The 14,475-nt window shown below is 40.2% G+C and overlaps 1 long non-coding RNA gene across 1 annotated transcript; it reads left to right on the top strand.

The window, feature by feature from the left end:
• The first annotated feature begins 402 nt into the window (after positions 1-402).
• On the top strand, positions 403-14,225 carry LOC107526914 (uncharacterized). The gene is made up of 3 exons (XR_001602231.2): positions 403-541; positions 9,890-10,066; positions 12,002-14,225. It is a non-coding gene; the product is annotated as an uncharacterized LOC107526914 (long non-coding RNA).
• Positions 14,226-14,475: the final 250 nt, after the last annotated feature.

Here is a 14,475-nt window from a genome sequence, read left to right as displayed (position 1 = left end):
CGCCGGCGGGAACGGAGTCGGGCGCCCTGGAAAGGGCGGGGAGAGGGCCTCGCTCGTGAGAGTGGGAGAGCTCGCCGACGCTCCTGCCGCCCCGGCCGCGGCGGGGCCCCTCCCCGCGCAGCGGGGCCCCTCCCCGCGCAGCGGGACCCCTCCCCGCGCAGCGGGACCCCTCCCCGCGCAGGGACCGCGGCCGCGCGGGCGCAGAGCGCCTGGCGGGGCGGGAGGCGGCGCGGGGCCCGGGGCGCGGGGCGCGGGCCCTCCCCAGGAACGCGGCTCCAGGGGCGCCAAGGGCAGTGGGACCGCACAGCTCCGCGGGAAACAGCGCGCTCGTCCCTGTCCCTCCTCCAGGTAAAAGGACAGGGGCAGGAGCCAGGCCCACAGCTTCACCACGATTAGGTCCGGGGCCTCCGAATGATGAGCGAATAAATAATATTCATCGGAGTAACCGGTGAGGTTAAAAATGCATGAGGATGAAGGTTTAGGACGTGTCTGTTCGGCAGGTCAGCGCTGTCTTTGCTGTGCTCACGTCGGAGCGATGGAAGTAAGTTTAGTGAAATATTAAAGCTATTGTAGTCTTTCCTGCGAGGTTTCCTACATTCTGTTTTGCGTAACAGTACGTCTTATTGTTTAAAAACCTTGACATGTTTGCGGCAGTTTCACATATTTTTTTGAATGTGTGGACACTAAGCACTTGGTGTGATGGGTATTGTCTCCATTGAATTGGAAACATACCGAGACAGAGTTTTAATTAATGGTCACAGAGCTACTAACAGAGCATTCCCCAAACTTAGGGCTTCTCACACCTCAGCCCCTTAACGTAGCCCCAAAGGCCGTTCACTTCACTTCTTTTCAATCCCCATTTCCTCACTTGCGATGTATTACGATGTTGGAAAAATGAAATGCTGTATGTAAAGCGCCAAAAAGGTCTTCAGTAACCCCTGCTATCCTTTCTTTTGTTTCTTTTAGCACCTTTTTGCTTTTCTTAGTGTTTACTGGACTTTTGTTTTTAAATAGGTTAAAAGCCTGTGTCGCTGGAACCAAGTTTAAGTTTTACACTTTTTTACCCACTCTGCCTATCATTACCAAGCATATGTTTGCACAAACTACAATAATAACTTGGTTCTTCCCAGCTAACGTGTAAGGTAGACAAGGAAGATATTAGTATTCCTTTTAACTTCTTTTCAGATAAGAAATCTGAGCCTGGGGATTCCATGATTCACCCAAGCCCACATAACTAAGGACATTGAGCTGCAATTTTAAATTTGGTCTTCTGATTCCAAATCCAGAAGTTTTCTGTGCATATGAGGCTTTCATTTATCTATCTACATACTGATTTTTATTTATTAATTGTTGCTCTCAGGATTTCTTAAGCAAAATCAGAGGTGGAAGCTCAGTGTGTAAAGTAAATGACAGCGAATCTGCTATTGGTGTGAGGACACAGTGGCGTGTGGTAAGGGCAAGATCTCTGGAACCCCAAGGTTTCTGATGGGGTAGGATCGGGGTGACGCCCCACCCCACCCTTTTGTATTTTCACTACTTTCCAGGCGAGGCTGATGCTGCTGGATTGGAAATCAGACTTAGAGAATTCCTGTTCCAATTTCTTGCGACTCACGTGTGGTCTGCTGAATAGCAGCATCAGCCTCCCTTGGAAAGTTGTTAGAGACGCAGAATTTCAGAACTTACCCCAGGTCGGTTGAATTATAATTTGCATTTTACCAAGATTTGTATGTACATAAATGAGAAGCTCTATTTTGACACACTAGGTCTCAGTCCTAAATGCCCATTAGCATGACCTGGGGAGATATAAAAACATACCTGCTTGGGGCTCTGCTAAAAGATTTGATGTGCTTGATCTAGGGTATAGGCAGGCTTGAGTGGTTTTTAAAAATGCTTCCCAGGTGACTCGAGGGTGCAGAGAGGATTGTGAGCCACTGGCCTAGAACGCTTCATGTCCCACACTCGCCCGAGGTCAAGAACCGTCTGACAGCCTCTTTAGAAAGGAGGCTCTCAGGCACCTCGTGAAAGTGTTGGGTAGATCAAGGAGGGCCCAGGCATAGACAGGATAATTTTAACAGGAATTCTGAGCTTTCTTACTGTCGGATAAGTTTGAGAATTCTACTCCAGGATTCTACACATATCCCTAAAATTAGTGAACTGCATTTTGGTAGCATTCTTACCGACAGTAGCATCTTTACAGTGCCTCAGTCAACATTTTGAATTTCATTGAGTAATTTCAAGTCTTATACTTTATAAAAAATATATCGCGTTCCTCAGAGATCTGCATAATTTTAATGGAATGAAACAATTAAGTTTGAAAGATGGGAAATGTGACTCTAGCCCTGGCTGTGTCCTTAATTCCATGTATCAGTGTTGACCGTTCATTTATCATCCTTAGATGTCAGCTTCCTCAGCCATACATAGAAAAAGCCCACGGAATGAGGGTGGCTCTAAAAAGCGTCATCATTTAGGTGATGGTGATGAGATGTGTAGCAGCCATCAAAAGGTTAACTGCAAACATAAAAACATTCGATTTTAACATCTGGCACCTTTTGACCTATATTCCAAAATGTCTTTATTGATGTAGTCGAGTCTCAGCGCCCCCCTAAGACCTCCAGTAACAGCTTTTTCAAGCAAAGCTGAGCAGTCAGGGAGAACACTGTTTTGACCAATTTATAACAGTGTCTTAAAATGGGAAAATTGGGGCCCAGTCTTTTTCAGGTTTATAGCCCAGGCTGGGTGATTTTAAGGGAAGTCTCACAAAGTGAGGACTTGGTTGAGATGAGGCGGAGAACATATACAACCTAAAATTTTGGATTGATGGGCACTGTAACACTGTAAAGTGAAGTGAGGGTTTTGAAAAATTTTGGATTATAACACTGTAAAGTGAAGTGAGGGTTTGAAAGCAAGCCTTGATGGGAAAACTGTTCATTTTAAAAAGTAAATTCTGTAGTTGACATATACAACCATATATTTCCTGGAGCAAGCAACTAGTTGTTTTTTTGGTGTTTTTTGTTTTGTTTTGTTTTTTGCCATGTCCAGTATTATTTAGCAGAAAAGTGAGAAAATACTTTCCCTCCTAGGATAGTTTAGCACAAGAACAAAAAGTATGTTGGTTTAGGTTCTCAGCATTTAATTAAAATACATTTTACAGTTGGTCTTGTTGAATTAATCGTTTGGGTATCCAGAGGGTTTTGTGGTGAATCCTGGCTTCTTTCCCCTTCGACTGTGGCCAGCTTCTCTCTGTTTTGAGATCTGGGCTTTTCTGGCTAGATAACCCCGATTAGGGATCTTTTGTATCTACTCACTAGTAGGACATTCACCAGGTCCATCTCCTAAGGCTTTGGGGATCATGGTTATCCCAGGTCATTTACAAACTACGTTATTAAGTCTGAGAACGGTCTGCCCATTCAATCAGGGGTGAGGGCAGTTCTCACCTGACGCTACTGCTAACCTCTGCAGGAGCTCCCCCCCTCAGGCACCCAGGGGCCTGGCCTCCAGGATTCTTCGTTCAGGGCAGAGGCTGCCCACTGTGAAGCTGCCTGGTGTGGCAGGAACTTTCGTTCTGAGAAGTAAGAATCCAGAAGTATTTCGGATAAAGGCAACGGCTAGGTTAGAAAATGGAAACTGAGCATGTGTGCAAGCACTCAAGCTGAGAAAAAGTTTCGAATAGCAGGGGCTGTAAAGAGCAGGAACTAAGCATCTGCAAGGGAGGGGGAAAGGAAAATATCCTATATTAAACCAAGGCTGTGATTCCACAGACATGGTGAGTCCTTCATACGGTCATGTGTCGCTTGAGGACAGGGGTGCCTTCTGAGGAATGGATCCGTAGGGAATTCATCTTTATGTGGCCATCACAGGATGCACTCGCACAGACCGAAGTGGTACAGCCTGGTGCATACCTAGCTGTGTGGGCTAGCCTATTGCTCCTAGGCCACGGCCGGTCCAGCATGCTACTGTACTGAACACTGTAGGCAGCTGTAACACGATGATAAGGATGTGTCTATCTAAATATAGAAGAGGTATAGTAAAAATGCAGTAAAAATATAACAACTGGCACATCTGTATAGGACACTTACCAGGAAAGGAGCCTGCAGGACTGGAAGTTGCTCTGGGTGAGTCAGTGAGTGAATGGGAAGACCTAGGACATTACTGGGCACTCTTGTAGGCTTTATATATATTGTATACTTAAGCCACACTAAATTTATCTTAATTTTTTTTTAACTTTAGCTTAGTGTAACTGTTTTACTTTTAAACTTTAATTTTTTAAACTTTTTAACTCTTTTCTAACCACACATCATACAACACAAACACATTGCACAGCTGTACAAAAATGTTTTCTTTCTTTACATTCTCATTCTTTGTATATGATTTTTCTTTTTAACCTGTTTTGTTAAAATATAAGACACAAGCACACACATTAGCCTAGGCTGACACAGGGTCAGGATCCATCAGGATCACTGTCTTCCACTCCACATATGTCCCACTAGAAGATCTCCATTGACAAGAAGAGGCATGGGACTGTCATCTCCTATGATGACATTGCCTTATTCTGGAACACCCCTGAAGGTCCTGCCCCAGGGTCTTCTTGAGGAGGTGTCACTCTTTTCAGGAATATGTCTGTGGTGGTTTGCTTGGTTCGTTTCTTTTTTTTATCGTAAATTTGCTTATAAGCAGATATTGCAACATGAACAATCCTCTCTATTAAGGAAAATCGCTTGGTGTTGGGGTCCATGTTTTCAAACATTTTTTTTCCTTTCTCTTTCAATTTTGTTGTTTGTTGTTGACAGTATTACAGATGTTCCCCATTTTCCTTGCCTTTGCTCTCTCCACCCAGCCTCCACTCCAGCCCAGGCCTTCACCACACTATTGTCTGTGTCCATGGGCTATGCGTACATGCATGTATGTCCTTTGGTTAATGTCATGTTTTCAAACTTTTAAGGAGCTTATTGAGGGCTGCCAAAGCTTCTGCTAAACCTTTCACTATGTATTTCCCTGGGGAGGGAGAAGGGGTGTCCCTACAGTTTCCCTTTTTCTTGGTTCCTTTTCAGTTTGTGTTCCTGTTAGAGGTCCAATAAATTCTCATGAGTCAGTTCCTCAGAACCATCTCTTGGAGCTCTTCAATGTCATCTTTATCTACACCCAGGCTGAAGTTGTTTGGCATCTCAGCCACAGCCTTGCTGGTTATTTTCAACCTTGTGCTATGGCATTATATCAGCTATGACATCACTAGGAGACAGGAATTTTTCAGCTCCATTATAATCTTAGGGTCCCAGTATCTTATATAGTCCACCATTGAACTAAATGTCATTATGCGAACAGGGCTGTATTTACACTTGAACTCTCCAAACAACCCTGGCAATACATATCTTGTATCCATTTTATACAAATGGAAGGAACCTGAGATCAAAAGAAAGACCATGGGTCAAATGGTGGGTCAAATGGCAGTTCAATTTGTACTCTTTTGAGGAAACTCCATAGAAACCCGAAGCACCAATCACAAAGAACTTATGCACCCCTATGTTCATAGCAGCGCAATTTCCAATAGCTAAGATCTGGAAACAGCCCGAGTGCCCATCAGTAAATGAGTGGATAAAAAAGCTATGGGACATTTACACAGTGGAATACTACGCAGCTGTAAAAAAGAAAGATCTTTTAACCTTTGGGACAGCATGGAAGGAACTAGAAAGTATTATGCTAAGTGAAATAAGCCCGTCAGAGAAAGACAAGGACCAGATGATCTCACTTATATGTGGAATATAATAAACAAAATAAACTGATGAACAAAATAGATCCAGAGACATAGAAGCATGGAGCAGACTGAGGGATCTCAGAGGGAAGGTGTGGGGGGGGGGGGCAATGGGGAGAGATTTATCAAAGAACTTATATGTTTATAAGCATAACCCATGGACACAGACACTGATCTGGGGAAGGCCTGGGAGTGGGATGGATGCAGGGTGGAGGGGATCAATGGGGGTAAAAAGGGGACATCTGTAATATTTTCAACAATAAAGATAAAGAAACTTAAAACAAGAAAAGAAAAAGAAAGACCATATTTGTTGGGAATCACAGAACAATACGGACAGAGCCAGGCTACAAACTCAATGCCAGGGGCGCTCCTTCCTCCCGGCCGTGTTGTCTTTCTGTGCAATAGGATCTGAGTGCCTGTTCCCTAACTTATGCTGTCCTGAATTCAGTAGACCAGTCGCCTTTGCAGTGAAACAAAAGGAATTGACTAGCTTTAACATTTGTCTCAGAGAAGCCCGAAACATCATCAACATATATTTTGGAACTGTTGGATTCTACCTTGTGGAGAAAGTCCATCTGAATTTAAGGCAAAACAAGCAGAGCTAGGAGATAAAGGGTGTATTTATCCTAATTGTGTTGTTTGTGCCCTGGGCTTAGCTAGTCTATCTCCAAGACATTTTCAGAACATGAGCTAATCAATCCCTCTCATTGCTTAATTTTGCTTAAGTTGGATGTCTAAAAAAAGTCTGACTGATTAGAATTATGTACAAATTATGTTCTTTGGAAGTACATATAAAATAATGTTTTTCTTTAATTATTTTTTGCAAATTTTCTAAATTTGCCTAAATACACAATAAAAACATGTTATGCCAGTTACAGATTGAGTAATTCACTTTAACGGCATGAGTTTGATGTCATGTCCCTCTACTAATCTGAGCTCAAAACGTATTCATTCCTTAAACTACAGCTTAAAAGTTGCATTTTATTAAGAACATCCCTAGCTCCCCTATAAGAACATTTATTTATCTGGCCCTTCCCATAGTAAACTGTAAAGTATTTCTGAGCAGAGTTAGTGGTTTTTAATAAAATTACCCTATTGTTTTATTTTTTAAAATATTTCAAACACAAAAGATCCTACAATTAGGTATAAACTACCACCCAGCAAGAACCATGTTTCCATTTCTTAAGAGCCTGTAATCTTAGGAGTTGTCTATATTTCTAACAAACTTTTTCATATAAATATATCTATTTACTGTTTTAAATAATGGTAAATGAAAGCCAACTGTACACACAGTAATAAAACTTTATGTTTAAAACAATGCCTTGGTGAAAATTTACATTTTGGCATAGGTAGATGAACCTATTTTTTTTCTTTTTAAATTACTTATTCTATTATATGAATTTTCCCATTTGTTTAACCTAGCCCTTAATAATGGGATGCACACACACACACACACACACACAGATTTTCCATATAACACAGGCTACAATAAACATCCTCTTACACAAGGCTCTGCTAACCTGTAAAAACGTCTCTGTGCAATAATGTGTTTAAATAGATTTGTCCTTATGAAGAAAATCTGTCTGAGGGGTCACAAAAGAAAATCAGAGCAAAGAAACCAGGGGCACTGTATCTTAATTGTATTATTTGGGTCTGAGTCTAGCTAGTCTATCTCCAGGATATTTTGAGAACCTGACCTAATAGACCCTTCTCTTTGCCTGATTCTGTTTAAGTTGGAAGTCAAAACATTATAGCCGAACAAAGAGTATGTATATTTACATTTTGTGTTAACTGTTGCAAAATTGCTTTCACTAACTTGCCCTCCTACTAAAAGTTAGTAAGTGTTTAACTTATTTCTTCATAATGCTTGGCAATATCATATATTATAATTTTTTTTAAAAAATGCTGGTATAGTGTGATATGAGCTTATAACTTGTTTTATTTTATTTATGAGTCAGTTTATTCTAATTATGAGTGAATTGTTTCATTGGTTTATACATTTGATCTTAAATTTTTTAACTCCTTGGTTTTCCTGAGAAATAGAATGAACCATATGTGTAAGGAGAGAGAGAGAGAAGGAGAGACTATTTATTATTAGAACTGGTTTACATAGTTACGAAGGCTGAGAAATCCCACAGTTAGCCACCTGCAGGCTGGAAACCCAGAAAAGCCAATGGTATGATTCAATCCTATTCCAAAGGCCTGAGAACCGGGGGCTGCTAGTTTAAGTCCAGGAGCCCAGAGGCTGGAGAACCAGGAGCTCTGAGGTCTGAGGGCAGGAGACAACGAACAGCCCACACCAAGAAGAGAGGCGCAATGAACTTTTCCTTTGCCCTTTGCTTCCCGGTGCCCTCAGTGGCCTGGGCTGGATGGGGCTCACCCACAGGGAAGAGGGCCGGCCTCTAGACTCAGTCTCCTGAATCAAACTCTAATCTCTCCCAGAAACACCCTCACAGACACGCCCAGAACCTAGGTTTTACCCACTACCTGAGCATCTCTCAAGTTCACACATAAAATTATCGATCACACTCCCTACTCATATCCTTTGCCTCTTCTCTTTCCTAGTGAGCTTCTGACATCTTTCTTATTATTAGTTCTTAATTGCTTTTTTTGTGTTTCTCAATACCTTTATTTACTATTTTGACTTCTGGTATCCTTTTTTTTATGTATACATTTTTAATTTTACGTAATAAAAATTTATAAAATTTATGAATTCTGGAATTTTCTTTTTTATTTAGAAAAACCTTTTCTTCTCTAAGATAATAAAATATATTTCTCTGTATTGTACTCTGGCTTTATTTTCTTAGGGGAGAGTGGTATAAATCATCGTATAGCAATCTAGTATTATTTTATTTTTACTTTGTTTGCCAATTGTTCAGTTACCATTCAGTGAATAATTCATAGCTTTTTTATGGTTTTTAAATGATAGATTTATGATATGTTTACTTATCTATCTGATGACTTCTGTGCCAGCATCAAGTGTTTCTATTACTGTTCTATAATGTTTTAATGTATGTAGAAATATTACTATTAATTAAAATTATTTTATCATTATTTATTATCCTTATTAATTTTATAACTACTATGTATGCCTGCTCTTACATATGAGGTTTAGCATTTTTACATATGAGGTTTAGCATTAACTTGTTAAGTGTTAAAGAAAAATAATCAGCCAACATTTTATTTTATTATTATTATTATTTTTTAAATATATCTTTATTGATTTCAAAGAGAGGAAAGGAGAGGGAGAGAGAGAGATAGAAACATCAATGATGAGAAAGTCATTAATCAAGCCCGCAACCCAGGCATGTGCCCTGACTGGGAATTGAACGCTGATCGCCTGGACCCTAGGCTGATGCTCAACCGCTGAACCACGCCCAGCCAGGCCAACATTTTTTCAATCTCTTTAACTTTGAAAGAGTTGAAATGGTTACAACTCTGGTTGATTTTGAAAGAGTTGAAATGGTTACAACAGTTATTCTTATTGACCAAGTACAAGGTATTTAGGTAACTTATTTCATCTCCCTTTGTAAATATAGTAAATCAAAAGTGGTCACAAATTCTGTGTAGTTCCTCCCATCAAGGATGAAATCTATTTCTCTGAACCCTTGAATCCAGGCTGGCCTTGTGCCATGAGCCTGTCAGGGAGAAACACAAAAGAAGTAGCTAGCTTGCTAAATGATTAAAATTAAAGGCTTATATAACTAACTTAGCTGGGAAAAGAGACATGGAAGAGATGGTGTCTATGGGAAGAACAGATAGGTTTCTTTAGGAAAGACAAATGTTTTCTTAGAAGTACTGGGAGATAAGAAACTTATAGTAATGTTTGTCTATGGAGGTCTGAGTGGCCTTTTTTAGGGCCTTGAAACGCCCCAGAGAGGGAAAGTTTAGTGGGTTTACTTTAGAGCCCTCTCCTGGGAATACTACCCTCCCCAAAGAGGGAACGGATGGCAATCCTCATTCCCTAGAAGTTTCAGCTTTTAGTTGGATAAGGGAAGCTCTGAGACCTCCTTCCGCATCTGTTGAATCTCTAATGATTGCAGCTTAAAACAAACTTTAAACTAACTCTCGGGTTCTCAGTGGGTCTTTACAAAATTTTAGGTACAAATTAAAATAACCTGTGGCTTATCCTCATCCTTTTAGGACCTGCTGTGACCATGTGCATAAGCTTCTTAGAAGATACGAGACTCCCTGCAGGCACAGTAAAGGCCCTATCACCACCTGGAGCCGAGGTGAGCGGCTCCGTCTGAGGACAGCTGGCACTGCCAGCCAAGTCATGTGAGGGAAAGTTAGTGTCGCTTTCAGCCCGTAGGTTTAGAGGTAGGTAATGAACAGTAATGAACAACTGGTGGGTATGTACAGTGTCTTCCTCTAGGTCCTGGACCTTTCTTATTCATTTTTTTCTACAATTTATTTGCATGCATTTACCATTGTAAATGAAATCTCTGTTTCCAAGAGGCTGTTGTTTGTAAATATAAAAGCTGTATGTATTAGTTTTGTACTTGTACTGATGCACTTATTTAGAATTTCTAATAGGTTTTAAATGTAACTACTTAACTAAGCAACCATATAATATCATCATCTTTGTATAAGGATAATTTTGACTCTTTCTTAACAAAGATATTTTATGCACATATATACTTTCCTTGTGTATTTACACTAATACATTTTATACCAGATTTTTTAATCATGTTGCATGTTTTTATACTAGCATATGTTTTATACCATATTATATACATATATTTCTTAATATTAAGTCAGTCTTTATTTTGGAAAAAACTCCACTTTTCTACGGTATTTTCTAATTTAGTTTTTTGCTGGAGCCTATTTTATTTGAGACTTAAATCAATATTTTTAAATGAGTTTTCTTTCTTTGTACTTATATGTCTGGGTTTGAAATCAAGGATATGTTTGATTTTTTAAAATAGTTTTGACTTTTCCTTTGCTCTCAGTGCTCCAGACAAGTTTAAATAGCACCAGCATGATCAATTCCTTGAAATATTGATAACACTCACCTTCAATAACCTCTGGTTCTTGGCCTTTGCAGGATTTTAGAGATGCCATGGTGAGGAGGCGGCTGGTTAGTTTTTGAACATGCTCGGTTTCTCTCACTCAACTGGTCTGTTTTTGTTTCCTGTGACTTTGTGTGTTGATTTTAACTGTTTGCACTTTCCCAGACTCATTTATTATTTTCAGCTTTCTATTGATGTGAAGAAACGAATGAATTCTTTAATTTATTTCATTTCCTCTGTACCTTTGATTTTTTTCCATGCCCTTGCTAATCTTTCGTTTCTACTTTACTCCGTATCTCTCCCTGGTTGGACTAGATTTTATTGTTTGTGAAATAAACCACATTTGGACTTACATATTATTACTACATTTGTTTCAAATGTATTTTCTATTTCTTTCTCAATTAATTGTATCGTTCCTCTGCTATTATTTACTTTTCAAAATCCTTGACTGCAGTGCTTAAGTCGTTTGCCTTTTCCCTCTCGCTTTCTCTCTGCCTCTCTCTGTCTCAGCCTCTCTCTCCTTGCCTCTCTGTCTTTCTCTCTGTTTCTTCCTTCCTTTCATTTTCTTCGGGCCTGGTTGTTCAAACATTTTTGCTGCCTTTATGGTTTTTCAGTTTCATGGCCCCCACCAAAAGTGCAGGATTATGGAATAACATACTTAAAAAGACATACTTTACACAGTAAGACGCCATAATTCACATATCTGTATTATTTCTTTTTTTTTTTTTTTAATATATCTTTATTGATTTCAGAGAGAGGAAAGGAGAGGGAGAGAGAGATAGAAACATCAATGATAAGAGAGTCATTGATCAAGCCCTCAACCGGGCATGTGCCCTGACCGGGAATCGAACCCGGATCGCCTGGATCCTAGGTCGACGCTCAACTGCTGAGCCACGCCCGGCCGGGCACATATCTGTATTATTTCATACTTTGATAAAAATACATATTGTACCTCTAAATATACAGGATTTTTCTTTTCTAGTATCAAGGCAATTTCACACAGCGTTTCAAACGAATTGTTAGAAGACTGGCTCACATGTAACTTGTTCAAGTGAAGCCTGCATGTTTAGAACACTTAAAAAGCTCAAATAATTAAATATTAGAAAGAGAAAAGGAGACGTAATCATCCTCTCCAGCACATGTTTTCCTGTTGTTGCACTGATTTGATTCAGTGTGATCGCACTCCTGGCTGGAGAGCTCACAGGGAACCTGGTCCAAGCGCGCGGGCACTTGTCTCTTGCAGATCAGAACTAAAATGTGCCTTCCTTTTGGAATGACGACAACAGTGAAACTAAAAGTCGTAAAGGAAGTCTCCTGGCTGAGGTCTGAAGCAGCAGTTCTCACTCTGCAGCGAAACTGAAAGGGAGGCAGCAGCCCTCAGCCTTCCTCACCTCTCCTTGTGGCCACGTGGGAGCATCACGGGATCGTTCTTGGTTTGGTCTAACACGGGGCGTCACTTTGTCAGTAGGAGGAATCTGGTGTGCAAAAAGTGAAAAGGCAGTCTCTTTCAATCAGGCTTCTGATCACCGGAGAAACTATTTGTAAATCTCTTTTTATTTATTCCATTTTCTGGGCATTTTCAGGCTTCATGCAATTGCATGCATTAAATTTTCCACTTAGCTTGTAAGGATTTTAAACCTTTCTATGGTCACACAGTTTATCACTCACACTCTAAGAAATGCACTTGGGCCTAATTTCTCCCCAGTGAGCCTCAGGTAAAATTTCAACTTAAATTCCCAAGGGTTCCTGTATTCTGTCTATTTTTCCCCAAAGGAAAGAGCAGAAGAAAGAATGGGAGCAGACTCATAAATTATACTCACTTATTTTAACAAGAGAGTTAGATGTTACATGTTCTCTCACAACCGTCACCCGCATTCCTTACCGACATACAGGCCTCTTGCCTTGTGCAATTGGACTAGTCAGTGAATAGTTCAGTAGCATAATATCTCATTACAAGAGCAACGGCACAATTTAACATTCAAACTGGGATAGTTTTGAGAGGGATAAGAATTTCTATTGATAAATACAGTGGTGCCTCGGTTTTCGAACGTCTCCCTTAACGAACATTTCGGGTTAGGAACCCCGTAAACCCGGAAGGAAATGCTTCGGTTTTCGAACACGCTTCGGAAGTCGAACATGCCACCGGGCTTCCGTTGAGGGCAAGATCCTGGGGCCCAGCTGTCGTCTGTGGATCCCTCGGTTTTCCAGCGTTTCAGAACTGGAACAGTCTTCCGGAACGGATCACATTCAAAAACCGAGGGACCACTGTATGCTAGCAGCTAACATTGAGGTCACCAGGCAGTGACAATTCCTTCCTTCTATAAGCTTCTGGAACATTTTAGGTTTCTGTCAATCCCAAGTCTGTTCTCTTTGCCTCTCATGCATTTGGCAAGGTCCTTATAAAATGGATAACAAAATGTATGACAAAGAAATTGATGCTAATTTTTAGTAAAACATATGTTTTATAAGTTAAAACGATGATGTTATTTGTTTAAAAGTTAGCAACATTATACAAGGTGACTATATGGATATAAGTACTTGGGTGATTTTAAATGCTGTGTTGAAATTACATTGGCTAGTAAAAATGAGTTTATATAGCTGGCTGACAGATGTGAGATAAATAAGATTGCACGATTATGTTCAAATTGGGTTCAAACTTGCCCAAATTGTGCATATTTACAACTCCCTTCCAGGCCACATATATTGTAATAAGAAATGCCGCTTGCAACTAAACAAACAGCATCTTTGGGTTGGGTTGCCCATATTTTCCTTTTAAGGAACTCTTAGGGAATTGTGGAAGGTGTTTTTTGAGAGGATGGACAAGCAAGAAGTGGCAAGAGGATGAGCTTTGGATTATAAATAAAGGAAAGAATTCTTAGTTTGAGCATTAAGAACATTTACTGTATTCTGATACTTTAAATAGGGTAGTGTCAACTATCTATATGGCCCCAGGTCTGCCTGGTGGCCTTGCAGTACAGAAAGGAATGTTAAAACTGGAGAAGACAGAGCCATTCTCCCAGTGCAGCAGTTAGTGCACATTGCCAGGGGTTTCTCTGGATATGTCAGCCTGCTGCCTTGCTCCCGCTTGCTGCTCCTGCTGTCACCAGGATTGTTGATAACATCCCCGAGGGTTGGGGTAGATCATCAGTTTCACTATCTGATTTCTAATAAATCATTTCTTACTTAATCTTCCATAGTCAAATTATACTTTTCACAAATAAGATCACTAAGTGTTCTTTTTTTAACTGTTTGGTAAACTGAATTTTGCATTTCCCGAGATCAGACTGTGCTCCTGGAGGCCCCCTTTGAGAGATTCCTTTATAATAGCATCCCATAATGCTTTGAGAAAGCATGCCCCAAACTGGAGATGTGTATAAATGTGTGTCCCATGAGTTACTGAGTACACTGGATATCTAAAAGAATAATTAGCTGTGTATTTATGAATGGATACTAGACTGGAAGGACCAGAGAGACGAGAGCTTGCCCTCCCACATGATCTTGCTCTCAGGTCCATGAAGCTTTTACTTATAAACAAATGAGAAAAAGGCAAGACATTTAGATTCTCCTAGACATGTAAGTAAGATAGAGTTGGTTCCCAAAATCTTTTATTGTTGACTTAATTCAAGATTATTTTATTCATTCAATAAACATGTACAATAAACAGAGAACAAAACAGAGGGTTTCATCATTGAACTTACAGTCTACAAATGAAAATAA

This window comes from Miniopterus natalensis, chromosome 8, assembly GCF_054644295.1.
Source record: "Miniopterus natalensis isolate mMinNat1 chromosome 8, mMinNat1.hap1, whole genome shotgun sequence".
NCBI classification, from domain to species: domain Eukaryota; kingdom Metazoa; phylum Chordata; class Mammalia; order Chiroptera; family Miniopteridae; genus Miniopterus; species Miniopterus natalensis.
This window is presented reverse-complemented; position numbering and strand designations above follow the sequence as displayed.